General features: G+C 37.5%; 1 protein-coding gene across 1 annotated transcript in view; it reads right to left on the bottom strand.

Moving 5' to 3' along the window:
- The window catches only part of LOC135481298 (receptor-type tyrosine-protein phosphatase mu-like), a 179,620-nt gene that overhangs the window by 128,238 nt on the left and 34,774 nt on the right, over window positions 1-16,608 (bottom strand). The window lies entirely within an intron of this gene.

Raw genomic sequence — 16,608 nt, 5'->3', positions numbered from 1 at the left:
TCTACATGAACACCATTATACTATAGACTTACAGCATAGTCCAACGAGGAAGAAGACTGCGTGAATGTATTTTCCAGTGATTTTCAACATATGAGAGCACTGAAACCGTCACTGCTACATTCATAGAACGGTTTTTGAGCGTGGTAATAGTCAAAGTATACATGAAATGCGTTCCCATTTCTATCTGACTTCTGATCATTAATGATGTATTGTAAGAACACATACAGTACAGCATTCACAAACACAATGGTGTTTTACACTGCGCTTTCTTTTATCTTTATATTTTACCGCTGTTGAATGAGTGAACTGTTATTTTGAGCGATGAATGAAATAAATCTGCGGTTGCGGGTTCTATAAGTAGCGGAGATAGCGAATGAACATGAAAAATGTGAACTCGTCAAATTAACACACAGTAACGCTCAAATGGAAAATAATTTCTAATGATCGATATAAGAAGGAAGTAAAAATGTTAACATGTGCACTGTAGCCATGTTTCAATTCAACAACGAACGAATTATTTATACTTTATGTACACTGGTCGGATATCTCATAATTTTGGAGACTTAAAATGTGTTTGTATAATTTCTCGCTTGAGCAGCTATGCGTAGAACCAATACTTCGAAGGAAATAAGCGACATGTTACATGTACTGCTCTATGTAGGGATACTATATTCAAGTGTAGCGCTAGAAAAACGCAGAAGTTGAATTAAAAACAAGGAAGTAGCACTGTACATGTTAAGGCATATGAATCCAAAGACAAGCTCATTGTTACATTAAATGGAACTCACTGTGACAATTGGGGCCTCCGTGGCCTAGGTGGTTAGCACGCCAGCGCGCCGCAGTGTCTCAGCAGCCTGTCACCAAGGCGTTCGCTGAGAGTTCCTCTCGGGTTCTACATGGGAAGGTCTGTCAGCAGCCTGCAGTTGGTCGTGAGTTTAGGTCGGTTTCCGAGAGATTTTACTCTGTTAACGAAGGCACTACAATAAGTACAGTCATTTTGGAAAAAAGTTCTGTTGTGCAAATTGAACATAGTTCAGTTAAATGTACGTGGATCCTTAAAATCTCCAAAATCTGACTGAAGAATTAGACGCTAAAATACACGTACAGTATAAGGATATCTCTACATGGGATTTCTTTACTCTCTTTACTACAATTCCTCACACAGATTTAATTGATGGAATTTCATTCCTAATTGTTTGGATGTTTAATAAAACTGATTGAAAGAAAACCATAGGCTCTCCATTTGGCACATCTTATCTGGACTTATATTTGTACACAGACCAAAACGGTTTCCTCTCTCGCAGACTTAAAGACAAGAAGAATAGTTTCAATTTCGACAATATAAATTATCCTTTCTTGGACAGCAATATACCCAAGGATCCTGCACATGGCGTGTACATATCACGCCTTGTAGCATTTAGTAGATCCTGCGCGTTGTGTGACGATTTCAATCAACGTCACACGTTATTACTGCAAAAACTTGTGATTTACGGTTATTCCAGCAAACGCCTTCATTCCAAATTTCTTAAGTTTTACAATGAGTATAATTCTCTTGTAAGTAAATATGGACAGAGTGTCCAGCATCTCTTGTGCCTTTTTTCATGACAGTATCTAATTCTGCTAAACCCTGTGCCAGGTGCAATATATTCATTGTGTTGAAATAGATCTCCACGTTGGATGTATGAACAGGTGCAATCGAAGAGCAATTGAGATAAATATTTTGTTATCGACAACTGATATTTTGACATGGCACGCGATTTGAATACTGATTTCACTCAGTCACCTTCTCTTTGTATGATTTCGTCCTATACCCATAGATCCAGCCCGATTCCCTACCACCATAATGCTGGCCTCCGTCGTATAAGTTAAATATATTTTTGAGTAAGGCATAAAACATCAGTCAAGTAAGTAAACCAACGTGACAGGTTGTTACTGCAGTAACTAGAGTTCTTTCGTAAGGAAATATGAACTGAGCATCCAGGTTCTCTGGCACTGTTTTCAAGTTAAACACTACATGTGTGTAAACTATCCTTGGAATGTGTCAAACGCTCTGTGTGAAGATTATGTGTATGGAGAGGTTTATTTGATTGGTGTCTCACGCCATACTTAAGAATATTTCACTTACACGACGGCGATCAGCGTTATGATGAGCCGAAACCCAACAGAAAAACACACGGTTATCTGCAGATTGTTGAGAGAGATTAAGGCAATTGCGATTTAATCACCGGGACACGTAAAGCTAGAGTTCACAAATTGATTTGGACATTGGATTTGTACATTCCGCCCCCGTTGATCACAATGAGGCTTTCGTGACAATAAGTGATGCGGTAGACGACTGTTGTATGGCTGGTTGTAAAGCCTGAAGTTCTTTGAGGACCACCTGCCTTTCATCAATATGGTGTGCATATCTGTACGTTGCACGTAGAAAATTTCTTCAGTAACTTACTACAGGTTAACGGTTTTCCACATGCACATCGAATTTCTCGGGAACCTTTCACCAATGCGGTTGCTGTGAGTTAGAAAATATTGCTTTATTCCCCAAATTAAGTTACGCGGACTCATACATCTTGCACAGCGGGTTTTTCGTCTATACCCCCAATAAACATAAAAAGCATTGTAGTCGATATTTAATACCTTTTGTATTATACATGCATGTTGGTCCCGCGTTCAATGTCGAGTTTCCTCTAAACATATGTAAAAAATATATATTTAAAAAATAAATATATAAATAAACAGTATTTCGTCACTATCAGGAGTTGGTGACCGCCACTGATTGGCGACTGCCACTTTATGATAATTGGCAAATAGTAACATGAAACTGGTGAAATACGCTCGGGTGTTATTCTAACTGTTCATGTAAATGTCCCCTCACCAGCCCAGCACCATGGCTTTACTCTAATGGGCAGAATTAGGTAAACATTTTACCTGATAACAAAAACATGACCTTGGGGACACTTAGTCCACCAGCAGAATCATGGTTTATGCAGGAATAATAACACATGATACAAAAGTAAATAAAGAAGTATTAAAATTAATATTTGAAGAAAACTTGAAGGTGCTAAAAAGCATTTGTCAACAAAAGTATCCAACTTTGTTTGAAAGTAACAAATATGTATAAAATGTATTCTATAGTCCTTAAATTTTCGTAGATGCTTACTTTAAAAATAATTCAGTCATATGACGACGAGGAGTCATGAGGGGTGTGTACATATATTGTATAAATATGTATTTTAGTTAAATAATATGGTTGTTTAATGCTGTAAATTTTTTACATTAACATTAGATCTACTCATGGTAGTATAGACTCGTTAGAAGTTTGCAATATTTTGCGGAAATATTGTGGGTTTAGCTGGAAAATTACCATTCCAAGACCGATTTGACGGTCAGGGTCTATACCACGGACCAGTTAACTGATGAAAATGCACTGTAGTAACCTCACGCATTTAGATCTGTCTACATTGTTTAGCAAAAGCATATCTTACATGCAGTGTAGTTACAAATACAATGAAATATATCAACATGTAAGTATTCTATGCACAGGATCATACAATATTGGAGATGTAACAAATAGTCTCCGACACTTTCTCTTAATTCTGTTACGAAGGCTTGGTAAGTGGGACTTAAGCGACTTGAACAGATGACGAATACAAAGGGTTTAAATCCATGCTTCGATAATTACTACTCCAAGTTACCTTAAACCACATACAAAAAGTGCAACTTTATTAATTCTTCAAAACACACTGGAGGTCATGAAACTGACAACGCTGCACAAGATTGCAGATATCAATTCATTCATACTGTGTAACTCTCACATACTAGTAGCATCACGTTCCATTTGGAATAAGGTAAAAGCTAAGGTAAAGTTCTTCGATTATTTTAACTGGACAATGTGATTTAGTTACGAAACAAGAAAGTATTTAAACTGCACAACAACCATCTATGAGACAACAGAGCATCTCCGCCAGCTAGCGCTGACCGGCGATCATGTTCGTTTTAGTAACATATTTGCTGCATATATATAATTTTACTTGCAAGTTTAGATTTTAAATTTGATACAGTTATTATAATTATCAAGTCAACTTTTAGAACTTTTTTGGTACAGGAAACCGATTATGTTTTTCTGTATAATTAAAGTGAACATAAAGTTTGCCACTATACCATTATGGAAAAATGATATAGGACACAATTATCATACGTAAAATCATACGGGCAGGATACTGCAATGAGTTGTCAGGGTGAGGTGGCAAGGAAACCGCCCCGGGAGAGGAAAAAATATTGTGTTTTGCATTTTTTTTCCTTAACTAAGTCAGATTTGTTATGAAAATATTTTCCCAGACTAATTATGAAATGGTCTGTAATCAGTCAGCAGGTCCTGTCATTTTTGCTAAATTCCCTGAGGTCGATCCAGCCAACTCGGCCAACTGTAGGACGAGGACGAGAGGACCGCTAAAACGCAACGCTTGTGTCCACTAAGAAACATTGGCCCTTTGAATCTGTCCAAATGGAAAAGAAAGTGGTTTTTAAGGCGCGAATTATCTAATTAAGACTATATATATGTTCAAAACTTGTCATTTTGAACCGTTCACTGTTTTCCGGGGCCTCGGGGTCTCGCGGTCATTACAAGAAAATCGGAGTTTATCGTACTCATTCTCATAAACGTTCTCATACGGATTGCTGTCCACTAGAGTTGAAATCCGCGCTTCTCTCCCTTGATTAGAACTTTCCTGATTCTGGACGTGGCCTCAGACCCCCATTAATTTTCCATAAGCTACAATGTTAACGTCTAGCGCTGTAGCTCAGTCCCAAACATGCCGTGGCCAATAAGCTTTGGTGCATATCTGGCCCAGCCTCACACCCTGTGACCTCTCGCCCAGAATTTCAAACTTTCAGCAATAAAGGTTATACCTCCTCAAAGTTTCCAGCAATTAAATACCAAGCATGCACCTGTACACCAAAAATGGCCACCTGGGAGCAAAAAAAAAAGACTGTATACCCTTATAAATACACAGAATTACATTTCCCTACAGAAGAACGGAAGTTGTAATGGGGGTCTGTGTCCACGTGGACCGGATCTGAACGCTCAAAGGTCCCCCCTGACGTATTGCAATGACATCCTCTTCTGTAGAAATAACACAGTCTATGGTCACCTAAATACTTTCAGTAAAGATATGCTAGCTTAGCACCAAATATACACCAGACAAACAAAAAATTATTACAGCAGCATGTTACAAAATGCTTATCTCTAATATGGATTTCCTCGGTTAAGACGTCACATTTTCAGAGTACATGTAAATGTGTTAGGATTTAAACTGCACATTATTCTGTATCGACGGCGGTTACCACGTACAGCCTAGCATGTATCACGGAGAGGGAAAGATGGGTAGAACTTTATGTGTATCGCAGCCTTTAGTGTATAAACAAAATATTATAAAAATATAATAAAGACATAAAATATTACAAAATAAAATAATCTAAACCGTGGAATAAACATTTATGTTCCTTTTTTTTAGGTTCGCATCACTTACGTGTACATCAGTACAATAACGACGATTACGATAGCGACCACCACGATCACAGCCACACAGCCTATAACCACTCCTGTGTAGTTATAGTTGACGGCTATAAACCATAAAATACACATTTAAACAAAACTGAAATTGCAGATATTTTTGTGTTACATCTTATTCAATTTTTGGTGGTCAATGTATTATTTTGACGAACAATTCAGCAGCGCAGAAATGTCCATTTTCTGAACAAAATCGTTGCACTATGGCGCTGAGGGACAAAGCGTACACTTTGACATTGACAGGCATATGCTATGAAAGGGAGAGGGATGGCGGTATTCTCTAGTGCGATGCTGAAGATTTTAGATATTTGAGCTGCGTGCTGAGTCACATAAACAAGAAATTATGTCAGTGGATCGTCTCGGATAATGGATGCAATGGATGGATATCCTGTCTTCCTCATAGAGACAATTGTTTGTTGGAGGATTAAAACCGAAATAGTCTATAAATGGAGCATCGTCAGGAAATGCTGACCTTTCAAATAGTAACGACATTAGCATACTCTGGTGTATAATCACTAAGCCACTGGAAACTAAGGAATTATATTTAGAAAATTATTGGCGACGTTCTACTTTCAGTTGAAATGTCACCAAAAGAGTGTATTCATATTCAAAGAAAATCTTTTTAAGGTAATGGTCATCAAATCTTTCCCAAACTGACACTAAAAGAGAATTCATGTGAACTGATGTTTGCAGTTTTGTCCCCATGTGTCAGGGGGAACATGCTGTCAAATCAGAATAACACAACATTTCAGGAAAAGAACATTCACAGACCTTACAAATATAAAACTGTCTGGCAGACCACGACAATTGTTTTTACTGATACTTGGGACAAACATGATCACGGTAACCTGAAAGGCCAATCACGAGCAATTATGTTCTCTCCTCTTACATATTCCTCTGTCAAATGTGTTTATAATAATATTATTATATTATTAATAATATTAGGTTGATCTTGGAGGTTCTCTAGACAGAGTTGTCTTTTTTCTCAGGCAAGTAATAGGAATACAGGAACCCTGCAAGTTTTAGCTTACATGCGTATATTACTTTTGTACGTGTAACAATATTGGAGAGTGATTTACTTATTTATTGACTTATTTATTTATGGATTTATTTATTTATGGATTTATTTATTTGATTGGTGTTTTACGCCGTACTCAACAATATTTCACTGATAAATATGTCAGCGGAGGTCAGCATTATGGTGAGAGGAAATCGGGCAAAGCTCAGGGAAAACCCACAACCATCCACCGATAGCTGCCAGACCTTGTAGAGTGAAGATGAGAAACAAATGGATTTTTTCACTCTGAGATAAGCGATAGGCCTTACACAAGGAACACGAAGACGTTTGAATACGTTCAATACATATATTTGAACAAAATACACATGCAACAATCGCGGGCCCTTCCTAGTACGCATGCGCACCAAAAAGTCAGTAAGCGGTATAAATTAACATGAAACGGACGCATCAACAGCTTATTTCACCTATACATCTCAAGCTAATTCAAGTGCCGCAATTACAATATTAGTATGATCTTCTTTAAAGAAAATATTAAAAAATGAAATACATTCAGTACGTTTTAGTCCCATTTTGACTTAAAGTTAGACTCCGTGTTCTCATTAAAGTCCATGTTTAATGTTTGTAATTTTAAATGTTTCACATCTGAGGCGTTTTTGAGCTAATTCATAGAAATCTGAAACATTTGCCACGGTGTGTTACAATAGTACAATAATAATACACTATTATTGTAAAGGCCTTTGGATACATTTAGATAGTTCCCTGAAGGTTGGAAAATGAGAAAATGTCAATCAAATCTCCAAAAGTCCTAGCACAAATGGCTGCGAGCCAGATATAACCAGCTCCTCCAGTCGGGGAATTAGCCCTTCCCCAGAAAAAACGCAGAGCTGTAGTTTTAGTTGGGATTACACGCGGTACACACTGCTGGCCTGTGATTATGTCAACAGCCAATCCCAACAGGGCTAACCAGGTACTAGGACCCTGCATACATTGTGTAAGGTATTAGTTCATTCATAAGTTGCTGCTTAACACCGTGCTCAAGAAGTTGTTTAGTATCGAAATTCGCGGATTTATTATATAGGGTTATATGTATAGGACATGCATTAAACACTCTACTCATGCCATGAAAGAGCTTGGTTTTACAATAATCACAGAGTTTCTCAAGAACATACCCTGCAGCACTAGATATATGTACAATCATAGCACACATGAGCTCTGAGAACATATATTTTGTCTTGAACACATCCAGGAGTTTATGTCTTGGCCTTATTTTCGTAAATATTCTTAATTCTGTAACACTTTCTTTTGTTTCTAGAGTAGTCATACTTTCAACAAAGTTTTCATCTCCCAAACGGTGGCAAACAATGTCCGCTTCCCACTTTTTTTTCATGCACACGCTTTTCTCTTTCCAAATGCTTATAACAACCTCTTTCATTTCTTTTTCTGACCAGCAAAGCGTTTGCAGTTGCCGCCCACTTTTGGCTTTGTCATAGAGTACACTGTAATGTCAATATGCAGAACCAACATGTTGTTGTCAGTGGTTTAGTCCTGTGATTTCTCAATAAAGAATTTTGGTAAACTTTTCAAGAAATTTATGGCTGTAAAGTATTGAACTCTCTGTCCTGCGTGAATAAACTTTAACACTATCTGATTGCGTTGAAAATGAAAATAAAATATAAACAAGAAATAGTGAAATTAACATGTCTAGGTTAAACATGGCCATGGCTAATTGGTAGGTGATGTCATTACGACACTTACATCCACCGCGACCTCAAACAGACCATGAGACAAGCGGCTTTTTAAGTCTGGTTTGCAAATTTTCTAACAAAGGCCTGCGTTACTCCGGTTTCCTCCGCTCATATACGTGAGAAAATTCTTGAGCACGTTGCTAAAACACTGATCAATGAAATCAATCCTTTGGCACAGGTAACAGCTGTAATGTACACTACGCCATAACTGCTCTAACATGCAGTAAACGTATCACAGGAATGGTGTTAAAGATTCTGTCTCTGTTTTGTCTGGACTTAATTAGCTTTGATTGATATTAATACAGCTATATTGATAGCAATATGACAGAAACGTGTAAGTCTAGGACACATGTTGGTAAGACGGGGACCACACATAAGTTCTGGGCCCAGTTGTTCAAAAGTATATAATAGCAGTTAAACCCGGTATTAACTTTAGTCAGGTTACAGTGCATTTACTTTTCAGTCATTCTCACAGAGGGGTTGGTATAAAAAGACTCAACCGGAACTACTTGTACATTACTCCACGTGCCATATAACGCACAATCCATACGTACCCTACGTAAACAATGAAGCGGTGATCCATTTCCAAAAAACATTATCACAATTTCCTTAAATAATTTGTAAAAATTAATACATATAAATGATAAATAAATCTAGGGACATATAAGAGATAAGCATGTAAAACATTTTTGACTCACATTAACAGTTTAAACCAGAAAATCCCGGTGTGTATCTGGGATTACCCGGACAGAGCCCGGATGTAGTGTTACAGCTGTTTGGTCCACGTGCACACGATCTCGTTACGGTATGGGCCGTAAGTACCTGTTTCACAGGCTTGATGCAAGCAGGAGAGAAAAAGAAACATTATTATAAGTTGGTGGTTACACTCTTCTATGTCAAAGAATAGGCGATCTGTTAACAAACATAAAGTGACATTTATATGTTGTATTTGACACAAGAGCATGTACAGGGGAAAAAGATTTGGACTTCACCACTTAGTAAGTAAACCCCTTGAGACATATTGGAGCGTAAAGCTGTAAACTCAACTTCCACTCACTTAAAGGATATGCTAAAACATATTTCAATCAAAAGCAGGATTCTCAAGCGTTCTAAAAGGAATCACACATTATTGTTTCAATGAGATTTTACCGAATAACATGTAAAACAAAATGACAATACTGCACAAAGTTGATGGTGTGAGACGAGTCATCCATCTTGAACATTTATCAAATCAAACACGTTACTATCAGATTGTTCCGTCTAGGCGGAGGGCCATTTCACAAACTGTTGTGGGACAGGTCTGTATCATTTGTTTACCACCGCAGACGTAAAATCAGTTGATTTTCAACCCGTGTAATATTCAACGGCAGTGTCACAAATTATGTCTGACAGTAGCATACTGTCTCAGCCAAAACCTAATACATCTCCCCAAATACATTTAGTCATGTGCTGTCTTTCACATTGATTAACGCATTTGGAGGTCTTGTATTTTAGGATAATGTATCCCTTTATATTGTACTAAATCCTACACCCTTACCTGTCCTGCACCTGTTACACATGTAGCCAGTATCACATATTGGCTTTCCTATCTGTTATACTGAATCTTACATAACTGCCTATCCCTTACATGTTACCCATGCAGCTTCTTGTGTTTCATCCCTATTGTACAAATTCTACACACTTACATATCCTGTACATGCTACACACGCAGCCAGCATTACATCTTAGATTTCCTTTCTGTCATACTGAATTCTACACACTAACCTGTCCAACACTTGTTGCGCATGAAGCCAGCATCGTATCTTGGGTTTCCGTCAGTTAGAGGACATTCCCCAGTGACTTTATCCCGTTTGTCGGCCCAACAATAGCCTCAGCTCTTTTGGCAATGTTCTTCCCATCGACCATCTACACATTCTGCGAAAGTCACAGAATGACGTGCAGCTGTTTTACCCAGACGGAAAAGTTTGAAATATTGCACAATAACAATGACTTATTGACGTTGGGACAAACCAAACCAAGGAGCGCTTGAAGTAAATTACTGTCCTGTAACAAAGTAACTGGATTTCAACATGCTGCTTCACTTTTCTTGATATATTTAACATGAAAGAACATAATTATAATTATATAATTAGGACGTGCTGAATGGAGATTAAAATCAGAGCACCGACGACAGTGTGATAGTTGGCAAAATGCTTACACGTAACTGATGAAAAACGGCGTCTTGTCAATTTGCTTTAGTCAGGGCTTTTATTCTGACTGTTCGTGTAAATGCATAAATAGTAGCAATTTAAACAGATCTTAGCACCATGGCTTAAGCAGAATTAGGTATAAAATGCAGTACGTATATATCTGTGGGGTGTCTGTCTGTTACTATGTGTATTACTCAACATTGTCGTTGGATCTAAAGGAAGGAACAGAAAGTCCCGACGAGAAATCTTATTCGGACCTATTTCTGTAGGAGGCTATCTGTACCGCTTTTCTCACGCCCTGATGGTGCCTTATAAGAGAAAAGGGCAAAAGCAATTATTCCAATATTGATAGTGTGAAATATCCGTATTTGCACCGTAGTATACCAAAGGGTCCTGCATTTTTGGTGTATAGGCCCCTTACATACCTCCCATTGCAGAATTTGTTAGACACTGTGTAAAATGTGATGACTTCAATCTACGTTGCCAGTGTTTAATTAAAAACTAGTGTGTCAAGGATACATCAAACGCCTTCATCCGCTTCGGAAGCGGTAGATGTAGAGTCAATCCTGGGTCGAGTCACACCTAAAACCTTAAAAGAGGAAGTTGTACCTTCCTCGCTGGGCGTGCAGCATGTGCAACGACTGGTTGACCCGTATCAGTGTAATGGCTCTGGCGGGGCAGCTTACTTGCCTTCGGTAAGGCGTCTCCTAGCTCTCACTCACTCGTTCACTCACTCAAACGCAATCACTGTAAGTCTATAAAATTTTGTGATATTTACAACACTCTTGCTGGCAAATATGGACACAGCGTTCAAGGTCTCTGGGAATATCAGCCCTAGTTGTATCGAAGTCCGCTTATGGCCCGAGGCCAAGGGTGTATACGTATCGAACTGGGGACTGTATAAAGCTTCATGATTGTAACATGAACAAGATGATTTTATGAACAGTTGCAATCTAAGCGTAAGTTAATGACCCAGGAACCTTTCATCAATGTGGTCGCTGCTATTTCAAGTCCAGTTCATGTTAGCTCCCTCTCCGAACGTACGTGGGAAGGTCTGCCAGCAACCTGCGGATGGCCGTGGATTTTGACGGGCTCCGAGCGGTTTTTTCCCACCACAATGATATTCGCCGTAGTATCAATAAATATTTTTGAGTGAGGCGTAAACACAAATTTATGGGTAGAAGAGCTGACTGCATGGCCTAAACCACAGCTCTCTGCCATGTAAGCATCTGACTCTCCTTTCCACTTACAGCCGCTTGCGGAACCAGCCAAAGCTTGGGTGGTGACTTCATCTCCTTAGTTATTGCTGAGATATTGAGCAGATTAAAAGGCCCAGTCTATGGGCAATGTATAAAAATATACTAAATATCTAAGCCGTATGAGTCAGTTTCCGTCTTCGCAAGCCATCAGATCCTATTTTTATAATAACCACCGGCCGCGAACCAGCGACAGAATAAGGGAATCTCCCGCGATTTTAACCCAAATTGACAGGTCGTAACTTGTCGTCGGTCGTCAAGTTAGGCCGTACCCATTACATGTTTCCCTGTTACAGAATGATACTGTTTTTTTCGTCGCACATTTTAGAGAATGGTGTTACGGTACATCTAATATAACGTGTCTTTCGCATGGCGATCCAGCACTATAAATATATCGGCACTGGAGGCGACCAGTTACCAGGAGACACCGTCGTGATATGAACGACATGGTGTTGAGCGAACAAATAGGATAAATCCTAAGAAACAACGGGATCCACTCATGTTTGTGTTCAAGCCCGCCACAAATTGAAGTTTATCTTTGTTTAACAATTGTGATTCACAGCGTTTTTTGCTGTTTCGATATCAAAGATTTCACATTCAATAATAAGAAATGTAGTTATTATATTGTAATCTCGACAACACTCAAATAAGGATAGTTGCTTTTGTGTCACTAGAATCAACACATCACTAAACAATGACGAATAATAACTTTAATGCGAATACTGAGTAGCCATAGGTGACTAAAAGATGGAATATCAGAAACCATACGTGCAGTTACATGTACAGACTGATAAATATTTAAAAATAGGAATCAAATTTGGATCAATCAAAACGGCTAACAAAGTTAAGAAAAAAAATTGTAAATAGTGTGCATATACCGCCGGCAGGCCAGTTTTTATCGTGTCAATAAACAGCCCAATTTCAGCAGTATTTGTTAGATTTGTTCTTCAAATGTAAATATCAAAAATATATCACAGCGTGAATTTAGAGATTAGCAACTATCTCTTACATGAAAAAATAAACCTTTATAATAGCTAAAAACAAATATACTGTTTCGTTAAAAGAAAAGACCCATACAAATCGAAGTGGGCATAGCTAAATTGTCCATTTAAATCTATGCATCAATAAACTTTCATTTAATTTTTGTTAGATTTTTGTGGAGAGAGTCAAAGGCGTTCAAGCGTTTGAATTCAAATATGGGCTTAATGGACAATGCTATCAGAGTTTAGGAACTCTGACGTCACAGGAAGTTCTTCCAACTCTAATCACGACACTGAGTGTTACAACAACTTTTTACCCGTGAGTAAGAGGTTGCTAAAATAATGTTCTCAAAAATTCTTTCCTTCTAGTGTGCATCAAGAAAAAAGGTGATGTGACGTCAGAGTTCCTGGATACCGTCAGTATGGCTCATAGAAAGCCCACCATAAAATTTAAATGTTTGAATGTCTTTTAACACTCTTCGAATCTAAAAAAAATAAATGAAAGCAGTTTTACGCCAAATTTTCAGTTGTCTGTATGATGAAACTTGCTTCATATTTTAGCTTTCTTTTAAACAACTGTTAAATAACTAAACTATATACTAATATATACAGATATCAGTTACAACCCACTCAGTTTAAGGCTAGAAAGTACATTTATATTAAGAGCAGCGTAACTACAAGTAACTTGTTCTATACACATGGCTTTATAGCAATACAAAACATTACCAACATGGCGTAAAATATTACATCACAATATAAACAAAATGGCATAAAAATTAGGTTCAGCAAGACTTCAAAAACGAAAGTTTTACACCTATAACAACACATTCGTTAGGACATGTAGAAAGGCATCTTTACAGCAATAACAAATACAGTCAACATGACCTAAATCCTGCACAGCAATAACAAGGCAATAACCATGACCTAAATCCTGCAATTTGACAGCAATAACAAAACACTATCAATATGACTTAAATCCCACACCTATGCAGTAATAACAAAGCAATAACAATGACCTAAATCCTGCACCTGTACAGCAATAACACATCAATAACCATGACCAAAATCCTGCACCTGTACAGCAATAACAAAACACTATCAATATGACCTAAATCCCACACCTATGCAGTAATAACAAAGTAATAACAATGACCTAAATCCTGCACCTGTACAGCAATAACACATCAATAACCATGACCAAAATCCTGCACCTGTACAGCAATAACACATCAATAACCATGACCAAAATCCTGCACCTGTACAGCAATAACACATCAATAACCATGACCAAAATCCTGCACCTTGACAGCAATAACAAAACACTATCAATATGACCTAAATCCCGCACCTGTACAGCAATAACACATCAATAACCATGACCAAAATCCTGCACCTTGACAGCAATAACAAAACACTATCAATATGACTTAAATCCCACACCTATGCAGTAATAACAAAGCAATAACAATGACCTAAATCCCACACCTGTACAGCAATAACACATCAATAACCATGACCAAAATCCTGCACCTTGACAGCAATAACAAAACACTATCAATATGACTTAAATCCCACACCTATGCAGTAATAACAAAGCAATAACAATGACCTAAATCCCACACCTGTACAGCAATAACACATCAATAACCATGACCTAAATCCTGCACCTTGACAGCAATAACAAAACACTATAAATATGACTTAAATCCCACACCTATGCAGTAATAACAAAGCAATAACAATGACCTAAATCCCACACCTGTACAGCAATAACACATCAATAACCATGACCAAAATCCTGCACCTGTACAGCAATAACAAAGCAATAAGCATGGTCACAAGCCGTACTTGTACCGCGTATACAGCAATAAAGATGACCACAAAACTGTGCCTTGCACTCCAATAACAATAGAACAGCATAGCCCAAAAGCGTGTCTGGGGCCTTTGTCGCTGAGTTGATTAGCGCGCTAGCGCAGCGTAATGACCCAGTGGCCTTTTACCAATGCGGTCGCTGTGAGTTCAAGTCCAGCTCATGCTGGCTTCCTCTCCGGCCGTACATGGGATGGTCTGACAGCAGCCTGCGGATGGTCGTGGGTTTCCCCGGGCTCTGCCCGGTTTCTTCCCACCATAATGAGGCGGCCGTTGCTTAAGTGAAATATTCTTGAGTACGCCGTAAAACACCAATCAAATAAATAAATAGATAAGACCGTGTCTTTACTCCAATACCAACGGATCCAGCACAACCTATAACCATGCCTTTACTGCAATAACAACAGACACAACATGCTCTATACAGTGTGACATTACAACAATAAAAAAATCGCCAGGACTAAAAACACCTCACCTTTATATCAATAACATCTCATCCAGCATGACTAACCCCAGTGGCTTTAAATTTCGCAAAACCTTTACTTGTTGTAAATAATATAAAATCGTCACACAACACACTGTGTCTAAGAAATGTCAAAGATATGCTAGATATCCAAAATGATAGGAGTCTTTCAAACGAATTTTTAAACAGCTCTAAACATTGTACGAGGAAGATTGCATACTTCTAACAGGTAAATAAGTGATTACTAACCTGTATATTTTAAATGGATTTACTAGGTTTGTTCTCGTAAATATTTATTTATGTATTTGCTTGGTGTTTTACGCCGTACTCAATATTTCACTTACGCGACATTAGACAGTTTTATGATGGGAGGAAACCGGGCAGAGCCCCGCAGGAAACCCATGGCCATCCGCAGGTTGTTGTCTGACCTTCCCACGTTAAATTCTTGTAAATAAATTTAAGTATCAAAAATATATTTCAATGCGAATAAAGCAATTACGATGCACATCTTTGTGAGAAGTAAACGTTTATAATAAGTATGTGAGAATATGTCTGTGGCATAAAAGCACAAGTCTACCAATAGCAACAAACTGAACAAATTGAAGGTGGAGAAAACAAAAAAATACATCAACTTAAGATGAAAGAGTGCGAAAAGTTAGTTGAAAATGTGTGCTTTTTAAAATTTTTCTTTTAAAGAGAAATGGAAAATATGTTTTTTTGTATTCTGGACCAGTTTTTGGTATATATAGTCTTTGTGTAATAATGCTTTAAATGAGGATGTAACACAGGTGTAATCAATATATTTGCACTAGAATTTGGTCTTTTCAGCTAAAAAAATGTGTTCAACCTGGATTTTGATCATATTTATGTATATATATATATATATATATATATATATATATATATATATATATATATATATATATATATATATATATATATATATATATATGTATGTGTGTGTGTGTGTGTGTGTGTGTGTGTGTGTGTGTGTGTGTGTGTTTGTGTGTGTTCGGATATAAACAACAAGTCAAGTAAATGTATTAGACAGGCATCACATCCTTATTTAGCACATTATTATGTAACGATAAATACCAAAAGGTGGTCCCACACACCCAGCATACAAAAAAATATTGTAAGACCATATTTGCAGATAACTTTTAACGCTCTTCCATCTAATTTTGACATCATTGTTATGTTTTCTTCCCCTTTCAACCTAAGCAATACATTTACGGTGATGACGGCATAACTAATTTGTTATATAATCAGAGTTTCAAATCAATAAAACATTCAAAATCGTACATTTATGAGAAAAACAAAAATAATCAAAACCCGAAAATTTCGTAGCAATATAAGCATAAAAAAGACCTATAAACCGTAAAGTTACACCATTAACATAACTATTAGCATGACTTTATCAACAGCACAGTCATCACGACCTACAAAAGTAACTTTACACCAATCAAAACACTATGATCATGACCTAAAAAGTGTATTACTAAATCAATAACACAATCATCAT

The sequence above is a fragment of the Liolophura sinensis genome, unplaced genomic scaffold, assembly GCF_032854445.1.
Source record: "Liolophura sinensis isolate JHLJ2023 unplaced genomic scaffold, CUHK_Ljap_v2 scaffold_15, whole genome shotgun sequence".
In the NCBI taxonomy this organism is placed as follows: Eukaryota; Metazoa; Mollusca; class Polyplacophora; order Chitonida; family Chitonidae; genus Liolophura; species Liolophura sinensis.
The sequence above is the reverse complement of the archived record's forward strand: the minus strand, read 5'-3'. Positions and strand labels throughout refer to the sequence as shown.